This window comes from Myxocyprinus asiaticus, chromosome 6 (assembly GCF_019703515.2).
Source record: "Myxocyprinus asiaticus isolate MX2 ecotype Aquarium Trade chromosome 6, UBuf_Myxa_2, whole genome shotgun sequence".
NCBI lineage: Eukaryota > Metazoa > Chordata > Actinopteri > Cypriniformes > Catostomidae > Myxocyprinus > Myxocyprinus asiaticus.
The window spans coordinates 34664149-34679358 of NC_059349.1; the positions used below are offsets into that span (position 1 = coordinate 34664149).

Consider the following 15210-nt stretch of genomic DNA (forward strand, 5'->3'; position numbering starts at 1 on the left):
ATCTTTTTATATCCTTTTCCTATAAAGATCCATTACCTTGTTACGCAGGTCTTTTGGCAGTTCTTTTCTGCTCCCCATGGCTCAGTATCTAGCCTGCTCAGTGCATCCACGTGAGAGCTAACAAACTCATTGGCTATTTATACACAGACACTAATTGCAATTTAAAAAGCCACAAGTGTGGGAAATTAACCTTTAATTGCCATTTAAACCTGTGTATGTCATCATATGTGTCTGTAACAAGGCCAAACATTCAAGGGTATGTAAACTTTTGATCATGGCCATTTGGGTGATTTCTGTTATCATTATGATTTAAAAAGGAGCCAAACAACTATGTGATAATAAATGGCTTCATATGATGACTATCCTTAAATAAAAGACAGTTTTTTTGCATGATCATTCATATTTTCAAAATCAATGCCAAAATTTCAAAATTTCAGGGTATGCAAACTTTTGAGCACAACTATATATATATACATACATACATACATACACAGTATATCACAATTACAGTTTCACTCTAATTATTCTAATTGTGAGTTTCACGGCTCATTTGGCTTGTTTTTGTTTTTGTTGTTGTTGATGAAAAAATGTCATAACTGGCAACTTGACCTTTTTGTTTTGTATATAAAGGATATTACCATATTAATGTGAACGTTAGATGATATTTAAGCTTTGGTACACATCTTTAGTTTTGTGTTGATGAAGGGGTATTGACCCTTACTGATGAAGTTGTGGGGCTACATAAGCCAGAAAAGGTTGGGAAACACTGAAGTCATACTTTGTTGAGTGAAATTCAAGTTGATAAAATCTTGCTTGACAGCTATTGGCACTATTTACTTTCATTGTTTGGAAAAGAGCTGCTTGGACATTCTGCCATAAATAACTCCTGAACTATAAATAACTATTGCTTTAACCTAGGGACAGATCCACCCATCCTTAAGGTTTAGTTTGTTAATGCTCTGGATTTGAGGAATTAAATGTAGTTTGAAATATGCACCATTTAGCATTAGATATACCTAAATATTTAAAGAATGTTTTAGTGCATGTAGTAAGGCTTCTAGAACCTTAAAACCTTATGTTTCTCACATTCTAGTTTGCAAAACATCTGCATTAACACAGCATTAACCACAAACATTACTTATGCATTTTATTTTAAATTGTTTTTGTAAATGGAAGCATCTTACTTATAACAGGTTATAGAAATAACAGGTTCCTTTTGTGACAGTCTGTTGCTCAGTCCAGCACCAGCTTGCAGCACATTGTTCTGTTAAGGTCTGATCAGCAGTAATCACTTTATTACAGACAAGAGTGACCAAAGGTGGGCTGTGATAGAGACCCAGCTCTAACGGAAACACAAGGGGGGACAGAGAGATAAAAGCTCAGACTCCCTTAAACTCTGCTAGTAGACCTGTCAAATGTGCTCTCTTCATTCTAAGAATGAGCTGAAATGAATGACACCCTGAAACGTTGAGAAAGCTTAATCTGGTTTCCTGTTCTTACGTGGACTGGAAACACTGCTGACTGTGTGGGGAGGAGGGCAGACCCTTGGACATCACCACAAATGTGATCACTTAATTGGAACAGTTTTGCCAGGTTTCTAGATCCATAAATCTGGACAGATAGAGAGCAAACATATACAGTATTCAAGTTAAGTCAGTTTTATTTGCTATCAAGTCAATTTGATTATATCTGCTATTACTTATCTTCATTACCATTTTAGGCCTAAGGACAGAGAATTCCAGAGCAATGTACACATCCTGTAGGAGTTGCAAAAGATGCACATTTTAGAAAGCCATGCATAGGGCATGCAAACACACAAACTGCCACTATTAAAGGAATGTTCATAGTTTAATACAAGTTAAGGTTGTATTAAGGTTAATACAAGTTAAAGTCAGCAGCATTTGTGCCATAATTCTGATTACCACTGAAAACTAAAACACTTGTTTATTTAAAAAAAAAAGAAAAAAGAAGAAGCAGCACAAATCGCAGTTACAGTGAAGCGCTTACAATGGAAGTGAATGGGGCCAGTCCATAAATGTTAAAATACTCACTTTTTCAAAGTATAACCACAAGACCCAAACATTATACGTGTTTAGATGATTTTATTGCTTAACCATATCTGTATAAAGTTATTTCCAATACCAAAATTACAGGGTTTCATTTTGTGACAATGAAATATACTTTTGCACAAATAAGGCTGGTAAGCGATTTTATAACACTAAAATCATGTGAACATGTTTAATATTTATATCTTGTGGCTAAACTTTTGAAATTATGTGCATTTTGGCATGTATCGACAGGCCCCATTCACTTCTATTGTAAGTGCCTCACAGTAACCACAATTTTTGCTTATATTAAATAAACAAGGGGTGAGTTAAAAAAGTTTTTTTTTTTTTTTTTTTTTTTGTGGTAATCACAACATTGCAGCTAATTTTGCTAAACTAGTATTGAACCCTGAACATTCATTTTAAACAAAGCCAGTCAAAACATACTTACACATTTTCTATAGTTTTAAAATCTAATAATAATAATCAAAGTTTTATTTATGTAGTGTATTTTCAAAGATCAGTAGCACTTTACATTAGTCATCAGTCATAAGACAGAGGGAAAACTGTATGTGAACAGCACTTTTCAGTGTACTGCATATTGCTTCAAAGCAGCTTTATTGAAAATCAGCCCTAAAATGAATAGTTTACCCAAAAAGGAAAATTCTCCCTCAAGTCGTCCCAAAGCAGTATGAAACCTATGAAAATCTTGACATCTGTTGTACATTCATAAGTACATGAGAGAAGCTTGTTAAGAGTGGCACATGTTCACGTGAGATCTTGAATAGTATTGATCGTTTAAAAAAGATGCAAGTTCTCTGTTCTCAGGCCACTTTGAATGAGCTTTTCTCATGGCGCTTGCTCATAAACGTGCAACGGAGAACAACATTTTCACTGAAAAATGTCTTTGCCTAAATTCTGTGTTGTTTTTCACTAAAACTTATCATATGCCTTCAGAAGACTTGAAATATGATGCACGAGTCGCATGGACTACTTTTATGATACCTTTGGGTCCTGTTTTATGCTTTAAAGTGAGGCACTATCAACTGACATTTATTAAAACATCTCCTTTTGTGTTCCGCATAAGCAAAAAAAAAAAAAAAAAAAAAAATTATGCAGGTTAGGAACAATACGAGGTTGAGTAAATTATGACAGAATTTTCATTTTTGAGTGAACTATTCCTTTAAATTCTTAAATGCTGCAGAGAGCGTGCTGTAGGTGACTGGGGAAAGGGCTCCATACAATATTTAGGTCACATGACAGTTGTGCTTTTTTTCTTTTGGGGGGTTTGTGATGGGTAAGTGTTTTCCAAATCACCTCTAACTGCATAGTTAATGCTCATTGCGGTTGAAATCATGCTATACTAACATTTGAGATTAGACCTCTAGAGGTGAATTCTGAATATTAACTAAATAACTGTTCTTGTGCCATCGGATCATCTGTAATTTACAAACTCCACTGCTGATCTTACCAAGGGCTAAACTTCCTCTTCCTTATAATTTTAAGACCAGAGGCTTGTAAAATGTTGTTATCTGACTGTTGAAGAAGCACTGAGACAAGAACCAGCTTATCTCTAATGGACCCATTACCCTCATATCATGAGTTAAATAATCTACTGTGCTGTAGTATAGTATTGTCACATTATATGACATTAACTTTTGAGATATGTGAGTCAGTTAAATTATTTGTTTTTGTGAGGTTTTGTTTTTAGTCAGTTTTAACTGTTTCATTTTCAATGTGACAGTCTTCATGCAATGTTTACACTCTCAATTTGAAGATCTCAGATGTCCTTAGTGAACTTTTGCTTTTTATACTTGTGTGTGTCACTCTTAATTTATCTCAAACCCCTGGCCTTGTCACAAATCTAAACAACACTGTTAAATTGTGTTTTCCTAATGGTGTGACAATCTGATGTAATATCTCTTCCAATTTACAAATTTGTCACCCAGTCTGAAAATAACACCACTGTTTATAAAAGTTCACTATTACTAGGAACATCCTGACTTTTGCCAATTAAAGTAAGCTCCTTGACAGTGGCTCTTCCTTGTTCCTCTTACCTCTCACATGTTCTAAACACATGCAACATACTTTAATAATGCTCTGCCTCTTTCATTTTATCCTTTCCATCTTTATCCTTTGCTGCACTGACGGAAGATCACTTTAGGCAATAGAGGGTGGATCAATTTATGAGTCTGCCACGTGAGAGGGCGCACCGCCAAGCTAGAAGTCTGCCCACAGAAACATATGCTTGGCCGTCTCTTTCTTTTTCCTCACCAAACAAATTGAAAGTAGATTACTGTTGGTGTGGCTCCTGGTTGACCTGTCATTAGTCCATGTTAGGAATTCCTGAGATGTGTGTTTCGGGAAGACCACCCTTTGCCCCTTTGGATAATAGTCCTGCTTTGTTCCCAGGGAGTTCTTTCTGCTCACTGTAGTCTTATCCTGCTTATCGTGCTTGGGTGTACTGAGATCAGCACAGGGAAAAGTGAAGCTGACTAGTGCCAAGCAGAAACACCCATTTGAGGTGCAGTGTAAAATTGTTGAGGATTTGCACAATGACTGTTGTTCGTTTGGTTTCAGTGCTGATTTAGAAGGGATATTTTGCCAATTGTTTGCATATGAATAGAGAATGAAGATTATATCTGCTATTACTTTTCTTTATTACCATTTCAGGCCTAGTGCTGAGAGAATTCCAGAGTAGTTTATGCAGAACGTATGAGATGCAAAACATGCACATTTAAAGAAGCCATGCATAGGCAGGGTTGGGAGGTTTACTTTTGAAATGCATTCCACTACAGATTACAGAATACATGCTGTAAAATGTAATTTTTAACGTATTCTAAATACTTTGGATTACTTCTTCAGCACTGGTAGATTTTTTCACTTGTTTTGACTATAAAAACTCTGCCAGTACAGTAAGACAAAATACACGTTAAAAACACATTCTCTGAAAAACCTAAATATCTTATGCAGTGTTGTTTCTAAAACAAGATAAATCTAACTGATCTTGTTTTAAGGATTTTTAGATATTTTTACAGGAAAACAATACAGAAATTATAATCAAGAATAAAATTTTTGCCCTTATATCAAATAAATTATGATCCAACGTGAATTTTCTTGATAAAAAAATATGAACGTGCCTGGTAACATGTGCATGTAAAATGGCTAGAAATAGCATTTACACAAGGTTTATTTCTATTTCTTCTGCTCCAAACTTACTTCAAACTTACTTCTCTGTCTGCTCGTATGAATGTAACACATCATAAGAAATTGTTTCACCGCTGTTCAAATGCACTTTGGATCACATCATTTATATGTATAAATGTTTTCCAAATGAAAGGACTAAATATTAAATGAAACAAATGACAATAAAATGCAAAGTAATCTCTTCAGTAATCAAAATACTTTTTGAATGTAACTGTATTCTAAATACCAATGATTTAAACTGTAACTGTAGTGGAATACAATCACACAAACCTGCGATATTTTAAAACAGAACCTAGGATAAACAATGCCAGTCGAAACACTATACATTTTCTTTGGTTTTATAATAATAATAATAATAATCATATGTTGTTGTTGTTTAAACATATATCTTCTTGGCACTTGCATGCTTTCTTGTCCTGGGGATTTAAATAAAAATCCATTATTAAAATACAAATCATAACGTTTAAAACTAAGAGTGAAACAAAGAGTAAAATATAAACCATTTTGATATTCATTGTGTATAAATTATTTCTATCAATTTCATTTGTCCTGCAGTTGTGGCGTCATCTCCACCACTAAATTCAACAAAAGTGTCAGCGAAGAGAATGCTTGAGATAAAGTGTAAGAAAATGTATGTTTACAGAATACAAAGAAATTTCAAGGAAAATACTACTTGTGATCAGAGTATTTTTACATGCCTTCAATTTTCGAACAAGCTAAAGTAATTTTGCTAAATCATTCAAAAAAAGTGTGAAATATTATTTCATTGTTTGTATTTAGGTTCCATAAAATGTTATATATGAAATTAGCCTTAATAAGACAGGGAGTCTGCCACTTTATTTCAAAAACATTAAAAATGTAATTTCCACTGTCGTTTCCACCACTGAAAACCGATTACAGAATTTGAGATGTGGAAATGACACTATGGTGGATATTTCCATGATTTAAAAAAAAAAAAAAAAAAAAAAGGGTTACATACATCTCCTGTGATGCATGTACATGCACTATTTATTACTCTTACTCTTATATCTCACACCGGACTGTCATAAATTATATTATTATTATATATATTCTCTCTTAACAACTTAATATCAACCGACAGCCTGAATGTCAATACAGTACAATACAACCTACTGTACATTCTATATATACTATATATACTTTTTTTATTGAATAATGTGCATCTATATTGTGCATATTGTATACTGTACAGTGCATGTTATTATTTGTATAGTGTGTTGTGTGTAATTATGTGTATATTAGACTTTAAATTGTGTTGTGTTTATTTGATGTTATTGTAAATTGGCATATGTCTCATCACTGTCACGACTGCTATGTTGATCGGAACTGCACCCAAGAATTTCACACACCATTGCACTTGTGTATATGGCTGTGTGACAATAAATGTGATTTGATTTGATTTGATTTGACTGTTAGACGTTGTCATTAGACAAATTAAAACAAATTGTGTTGAGAGTACAAATTTTGGTAACACTTTCTATGAAGCCCATATATATAATGCTTTGGAATGGCATTATAATGCATTAATCTTCTCTCATAATACACCTTATAATATGTTATAACTTCTCAAAAATAATCATAACGTCAATTATAATACATTATAACACATGCCAATTCATAGTTGTACAGAGTATAATGTATTATAACACAAGCAACATCCAATTCATCAGCAGAAGTTATAATGTTTTATATATATTTGTAATATACATAATAGGTATGCTTTAAGTAATGTGACAAAAGCTATTTCTTCTTATAAACATCCATAAGACATTTTTTAAGCAGTAATAAGACATTACAAGTCATGCTGGAAGTTATATACAGTATGCATGCATGCATGCAAAAAAAAAAAAAAAAAAAAAAAATACATTTTAAAATATAACATGCATTCAATGTAAATTGAGATATTATGAAAAAACCACTTGTAAAGCTACAAGGTTAAAATATATCAGAAACTCTCTCTCAAGAAAAAAATATGTATGTTGATCACACATGTAGCTAATCTTCTTGGGTATAAACAAACCAAAGAATAATAAAAAAATCAAACTGATTCTATACTGGACTCTATTCAATAAACTTTAATTTATGCGCATCTTATTTGTAGAACACTTAATAAATAACTTCCGTTATAAGTTTGACTTGTAATGTGTTGTATGTTACAAGTTTATGTTATCGCTGTTTATAAGAAGATATTGCTTTTGTAACTTTACTTAAAGCAGGCAAAGACCACTTATAGTATGATCATGTCATAAAGACTTTTGACTGTTTACATTATGCTGCTTTTGCCTGACAGCACTTATATGATTAACTTTATTAACTTCTGCAGCATTAAAAGAGGATGTTGCTTGTGTTAAAATGCATTATACTCTTAAGTATAACTATGAATAGGGGAAGTCTTATAATGTATTATAACTGTAGTTATAATACATTATAGAGTAGGGAAGTGTAAAGATATAGTCAAATAATAATAAATATAGCTGCAAGCAGCAATTGTCAGGTTTCAAGCCTTTTAAGAACTTTCAAAGTATGCAAAAAAGGTATGTATTTGTATAGGTATATGTACTTTGTAAGTTGCTGAATTTGCAAACTGGTGTTAAATAGGACTCTGATGTCTTGGGTTCAACAATCCTGAAACAGGATAAAGTCTGACTTAAAATGTGAGGACAAGTTATTGTTAATGCAGAGTTTGTGAGCAATGTAAAACTGTTGTATATGTGTAAAAAGTTTTGTAACATTTGGCCTTTTCGTTTGGTAGATATTGGTCAATACATACAAAATGGATGACGCCTGACCAATTCGTTGGCTTATATCTTCGCAATGCTTCAAATCAAAATTCCCAAATTTTTTTAGACACCAATTTTTGTGAGAATCGTATATACGGCCTAGGAGGAGTTCGAAAAAGTTACTTTTTTAGAAAATTAGAATAGCGGAAACATTTTATAAAATGCAATAAAACGTCTTGGTGCAAGGAATTAGATGAAAAAATAATTTTGAGTTATGCAAATTAGCGCAAACATTTTCATGACGGAAATGAAATCGGAGATATACATTTTGTTCGTCTTGAGCCAAGGAATCCAATGATGTAAGACACTTGAGAAAAACGGTTTAGGAGTTATGGGCCAAAACGTAAACATGATCATTATAGCGCCACCTTGAGGCCGATTGGGCCAAAACTTTGATACGCAGTAGTACTCTGGGGCAGTGGCGGATTTAGGCATGGGTGACATGGGCAGTTGCCCAGGGTGGCATATTGTTTGGGTGGCACGAGGCACCCACACAGACCCCCCTCCTCTGTCAACAACTTTGGGGGCGTGTATAAGCAGGTTTCGCCCAAGGCGCCATACAATCATGTGAGGGAATCAGAGCAGCCCTAGTCCTGTTCAGTCAGGTGTGAACGGGCCTGCGGTGAGTGTGAACTAACTGTTAGGCTCTCTGGAGTCTCTCTGGGTTTTAGCAGTTTAAAGACCTCACTGCTGACACCCACTGAAGGACTAGTTCCACCTGTTTAAGCCAGAAAACACCCAGGACTGCTCAGAAGACTACCTAACCGTCAGAATAGGGGTTTTCCTGAATGTCTGGCTTGTTTGTTCTCAATTTCATGAGAACGTATACTAAAAAATAAATGCATTTGCATAAAAAAAGGAAACGGAGGCAAAATAAAAGTGCATATTTAAAACTGTTTACTGGCATCAACAAAGAGGTTTGACTCAGTCAATGTTGATAAAATATACTTGCATAGGTCATTGCAGAATTAACAACTGAATAAATGAATAGTTCTGTAAGTTTGTTTAATTTGACTGTGTGGAGGGGATTTTAATATATCATTTCATGTAAATTACATCATGTAGAGTTGAATGCTCATCATGATCGATTCTGTGAGTCTGCTCACAGAATGGCACTTCATTTCAGTGCTTTTAACCAGTGGTGATTGTTAGTTTTCATGTATGTCCAGCTCAGAACTAAACAAAACCAAAGTGTTAAAATCCCATAGCAACTATTTGCCTCAAATATTTGGCTGTGAAATATATTAATAGAGATGCTCTTATCAGCCAGAAAATTGTTAATTAGTTCTACTTAACCTGGTAATTCTGATTAATATCCCCTTAATCTCATTAAGAGCTTATCAGCGAGAATGACGATGTTCGTAGTCTGATCCCACAAATCTCTTGCGAGGAACTCTCCATCGTAAACAAAGGAGGAATTAATGAATGTGGCCTCATGCTGGCCGCTGGGGTGTTTTAGTATAGAATTCTTAATTGGTGTAAAGATGTTTAAACATGGCATATTTATGCGCAGTACTTATGCACAGGGGAATTTAAATGTTAAAATGAGATCTTCAGGTTAGAGACTTCAGGTTTAGCCAAAGGACACACTGTTCCATAATTACTTTTAGAAAGAGGTCACTTATTGGAAATGGATTCACACTTCAAACTGATGAATAATAGTTGCAAAACATGGTTTTTATCTCTCAACAAACCTCCAGGGTGCTAACTGATAAAGCCTACTTCAACTGTCCCAGTTGGGTCACCTTACAGAGACTGTGCCATACACATTGTGCAGGAAACCCAAGTAGTGTTTCTCACAATAGCATGTCTATTTCATACATGTACTCGTAGTCTTCGGTTGTGCTCATTTTGGGTTAAAAGCCTGCAGGTAAGTACTGACGCGATGTTTTGGTTACACAATACACAACACTGTTTTCTTTAGCAAAGGATATTATGTGTAATGCAACAGCTTGTTGAAGCCAACATGTCACAATAGGAGAAAGTGCAAGGGCTGTAATCACGCAGCTGATCGATATCTGACACTGATATGCCCACTGAAACATTGCATTTATTTACTTTGTGCATGGACCATAGTTGTCCTGTACTGTAATCAAAGGTTCTCTCTTTACCAAAGATAGTTCATGATGTACTGTCGAGCATTTCCATAGATTCACATTTTTGCATTCATTTTACATCAGTGGATGAATGGATAAAGAGAGGGCAACGAAAATGGCAAAGTGCAGGTCTGTCAGAAGTGAAAGGCATCACTCAGACAGGCTCATGGGTTTCCCTCTAATAATTTTTCCACATTCTTTACAGTAGAAGTCACTCCTGATGAATGAAAACAAGACCCACAGTCTGCATACGGACAAAGGCTGTCGTTTAAAGGGCAGGTGTTATTTCTTTAAGCAGCAGTGAGTGTTTTCCCTTTTATTCAGATAAAAACATAATGTCAAAACTACTGCAGCTTAACAAAACAACCACTCAAATGTAAAAAGACACATGATCCAACAATATTTGCTAACTGTTTGATGGAATGTATGACATTAGTTGTTTTTTTTATTTTTATTTTTTTATGTTTTTGCTGGTTGCATTCCAGATTTTCTGTTATACCAATAAACACTGGTATTCATTTATATTCTAGCTGTTCAGTTTCTTAGGAAAACATTTTCTGAAAGAGCCAGCTTATATCAGAGAATCCTACATAACAAAAACTTTAAAACTGTCTTAATTTTATGCTTGCTTAATATCACTTTAATAGCAGTGTACACTCACTTAGCACTTTATTAGGAACACTATGGTATGGTGTGGTTTTCTGCTGTTGTAGCCCATTTGCCTCAAGGTTCGACGTGTTGTGTATTCTGAGATGCTATTTTGCTCACTACAATCGTACAGAGCGGTTATCTGAGTTACCATAGCCTTTCTGTTAGTTCGAACCAGTCTGGCCATTCTCCGTTGACCTCTCTTATCAACAAGGCATTTCCATCAGCAGAAATGCCGCTGACTGGATGTTTTTTGTTTTTGCCACCATTCTGAGTAAACTCTAGAGACTGTTGTGCTTGAAAATCCCAGAGAATCAGCAGTTACAGAAATACTCAAACCAGCCCACCTAGCACCAACAATCATGCCTTGGTCCAAATCACTGAGATCAAATTTTTTCCCCATTCTGATGGTCGATGTGAACATTAACTGAAGCTCCTGACCCGTATCTGCATGATTTTATGCATTTCACTGCTGCCACACGATTGGCTGATTAGATAATCGCATGAATATGTAGGTGTACAGGTGTTCCTAATAAAGTGCTCAGTGAGTGTAGATAAGTTGACTCTAGCCACAAAAAAAAGTTTTTTTGTTTTTTTTTTAACCTTTACATTTATTTTTATAACTAATACATTTATGACCTGCTCTATCATTTTGAGTCACTTTTACCCAGAACACATTTTGAATTTTATGTAGTAGAAACAATAATTATATCATTAGAATGCTGAGAGTTTTTTAACTTAGCGCCTTAGTAAAACTCAAAGGGGTCAATTCATGAAACAGTTGCATGACTTTTACATGTGGTATTTCAGTGCAAAAAGCTGCATCTTATTTACAAACCACCCGCGATCTAGTTTAAGCAGGCCCAATCAGTGCTGAAATAGCGCTGCGTCTCGAGTATTTAAATTAAAACAGATGTAACTTTTCTGGTGTTAAAATACTTTCTCCTATCCCAGCTTAATGTGCAGAGACAGCCATAAATAAGCCATTCATATGTAATTGTTTTTTTTAACTGTGAAAACTGTTTCTATGGCACTATGAAAATTCCTCTTTTTGTTTTGAGCAATCTGTCTGGGACAATACCATTGACTCGACCAATGGCGTAAGTTGGGGACAGGACTATCTGTTTTTTTATTTTTTTATCCCCTTTTCTCCCAATTTGGAATGCCCAATTTCCCACTACTTAGTAGGTCCTCATGGTGGCGCGGTTACTCACCTCAATCCGGGTGGTGGAGGACAAGTCTCAGTTGCCTCCGCTTCTGAGACCGTCAATCCATGCATCTTATCATGTGGCTCGTTGTGCATGACACCGCTACTCTCTGCAATCCACGCACAACTTACCACGCGCCCCACTGAGTGCAAGAACCCCTAATCATGACCACGAGGAGATTACCCCATGTGACTCTACCCTCCCTAGCAACTGGGCCAATTTGGTTGCTTAGTAGACCTGGCTGGAGTCACTCAGCACACCCTGGATCTGAACTCGTGACTCCAGGGGTGGTAGCCAGCGTCAATACTCGCTGAGCTACCCAGGCCCCACTTTTTTTTTTTTAGCAATCCTGGCAGTAGTAATTCATCAATTAATGAACAAATGATGGAGAAGAACATGACATATATCTAGGAGCCAGGTTATAATCAATCAGGTTATAGACTGTGTAGTCAAGCACACTTTCTGCATGTTAAAGAGATGATTTAGGTGTCTGGATCACAGTAGTGGAGAGATGCTGTACATCTCTCCACTACTCCCCCACCCCCACTGAATTTTGTTTCTAGGTGAAATTACTCAAAATGATGAGCAGGTCACTTTTGTTCTAGTCATGCACATAGTGGTTCTGACGACTTCTGTATGGACTGGTGGTCCTCATTGACATTACTCCAGTGCATCACTTTGTCTAGCTCTGTTTGGAAAGGGGTGTATGAAAGGGCATTTCTTGTGGTCTTTTGACCCCAGACACATGCAGTCATTCAGAGAGACAAGTTTTGTGTCCCCAGACAAGAGTTGCTCCAAGAAGGCAAAGGCAATTACACTTGGAGACAAAGAGGCCTCCAGGGGAGATGAGAGACATGGAGAAGCGCTCTGAATGAGCCTGAGGGGGAAAGACTTATCAGCTACTAGAAGTTAGTATGGCACATCCTTCACGCTGTTGACTTTATGTTAGATAGCATTTGATGTTGATGTAAATATACAGGGGAGTCCCAAAGTCAAGACCACTACTGAAAATAATTATATTTTGCATTTTTCTATTTTTTTTTTTAAACAAATACAACAATTACAGATTATAGTATCAGCATAGCAATCTGTGTGAAAAGTTTCAATATGTTCTCAGACTATTAGACCCCACTGTATATTTCTGATGTGCTGCATCAGTGCTCTATAATAGAGTTGTTTTATTTTTATATTATTTTAACTGATAATTACTAAAGGAAATAGTTTCTTATATTAAAATGTTCCTTTGGCATCCAGTGTTAGGTAAGTTTCTCAAAAAAGTATCCACAACAAAGTATTTATTAATTCTCTAAAGCTTTGTAATAAGATTTGTTCACTGATTACTTCATATAAAAGTAATCACATTACTAATTACTTTACATTCTTAAGTTACTTTCTAAAATGCTTCTCACAAAAGTTTTTTTTTCACTCATCAAATTAAAAATAATGTCTCTTTTTTCTCCTTGTTATTGTCGCACACCCTTAAGCTCACACAATTGCAAACAGACGTACATATGAACTTATCAGTTCAGATTTTATATGTATTATACATAAATATTATTTTTTCAATTCTGAACCCAAGTAATGTAATTAAAAGTAATTACCTTAACTGAAAGTCTCATTATATTGTTACATTGGAACTGTAATCTGATTAACAGAATTTAAGTAGTAATGTGTTACACTACATTTTGACTAAAAGAAATTTGATTAGTGTAACTAATTACTTTGTAATCAGATTTCACCCAACACTGATCTCCACAATACAAAAACATTTTCCAGGGAACACAGATATTGATCAAATGGTACTTAAATGCACTGTGAAAAAAATATTTCACAAATTATAAACATAAGCATATATTGTAATTGTGTCCGTTTGTAGATCCATTTTCACATTTTTTCAACAGGGCCCACAGAAATACCGATCACAGTTCAAGACGGCTGTATTTCTTTTTCTTTTCCCATGATTATCTATATCCCTGACCCGCCCCCTTGGCAGACTATGTGCTATTTCTTCTTTGATAAATTAGCAAAGGTACAGTTTCTGTGTTCCTTTTTCAGATCATGCATAGGGGAGTATTTATGTTAGATAGCAGTGGGTTTCCCCTCCTGCTCGTGTGATGAGGGATAATTACTATTCTGGAGACTCTAGATTAGATTGTAATTGAAATTCAAAGTGCCTGAGTGAAAAGCCAGTAGAACAGGAAGACAAACAGAGGGAAAGGCGATTGAGTAAATACTGTGCATGCAGGGCCCATTGCTGAGTATATAGCAATGCGACTTGATTCCAATGCAACAAGCCAGCTTCGCCATTATCATTTAGACCACCTCTGTGGAGGTAGAGGTTTTGTCCTCACCTGTACCTTGTCTTGTCTGAGAAATTGCAATGGGTCTCGAGTCTTTAGCATGGTCCAGTGGAAGTGAAAGGTCTTGTCCTTTTGTTGTCCCTGTGTACTAGACAAGCACAGGAAGATCGAGTGGAGGACTTTGCTGGTGGTCGGTGCAGTGGACACAAATATTTGCTCCAATGTCCAAACAAATTTGTCTAGGTGGTTGAGTCAGTGAGGTATTGGTAATTACCTGCACTTAGACTCCACAGAACAATAAATGGGGCAGATTCTCTTTTAATTTTGGAGTATTTTGTAATAAAATTCATCAATGATCAGCATATGACATTGCCATAAAATTATTTAAATTATGTTTTAATTTTTTTTTTATGTTACATGTTCATTTTAAGATCACTGTTGCATTTAACTGTTGCTATTGTGGTGAAAACATGGTTAAATTATGTGAATTTAATATGTATATTCAGCTTTAGCATAAGAAGAACATATCCACAATGTTTTCGTGGAAAAATAAGACTGTGGGTGTGCAGTGACTGACTCAGTTATTACTCACTAAATTAACCAAATATTAAAAAAGAGAAATGAGAAGGTATAACAGGTGTTTTTTTTTCTAAATACAAGTGATTCAAGGCCTGTGTACCTTGAAAGGCACTTCTTCATAGCTTGTTTAAGGAGTGCTGCTATAACTTGCCTGTTAATACAGAGTGATAAATAGATCTTTCCAATATGAACCCAGGCTGGAATCTGTTGGGTCAATGTTTGATTGTCCATCCCAGTTTATGAAAGTGCAGAAGTAGCTGCAGCCCTATCGAAACTATTATAACACTAATATCCTCCAGTCTCATTTACAAGTATCAGTGCAATCA

General features: G+C 35.3%; 1 long non-coding RNA gene across 2 annotated transcripts; it reads right to left on the reverse strand.

Annotated features, from left to right (window-relative positions):
- Positions 1-1099: 1099 nt before the first annotated feature.
- LOC127442157 (uncharacterized) lies at positions 1100-4450 on the reverse strand. 2 transcript variants are annotated; one of them, XR_007897448.1, is made up of 3 exons: positions 4320-4450; positions 1713-1757; positions 1100-1611 (listed from the first exon to the last, which is right to left on the reverse strand). It is a non-coding gene; the product is annotated as an uncharacterized LOC127442157 (long non-coding RNA). The 2 variants fall into 2 exon arrangements; XR_007897449.1 differs by lacking the exon at positions 4320-4450 and adding an exon at positions 4103-4230.
- Between the last annotated feature and the right edge of the window lie 10760 nt (positions 4451-15210).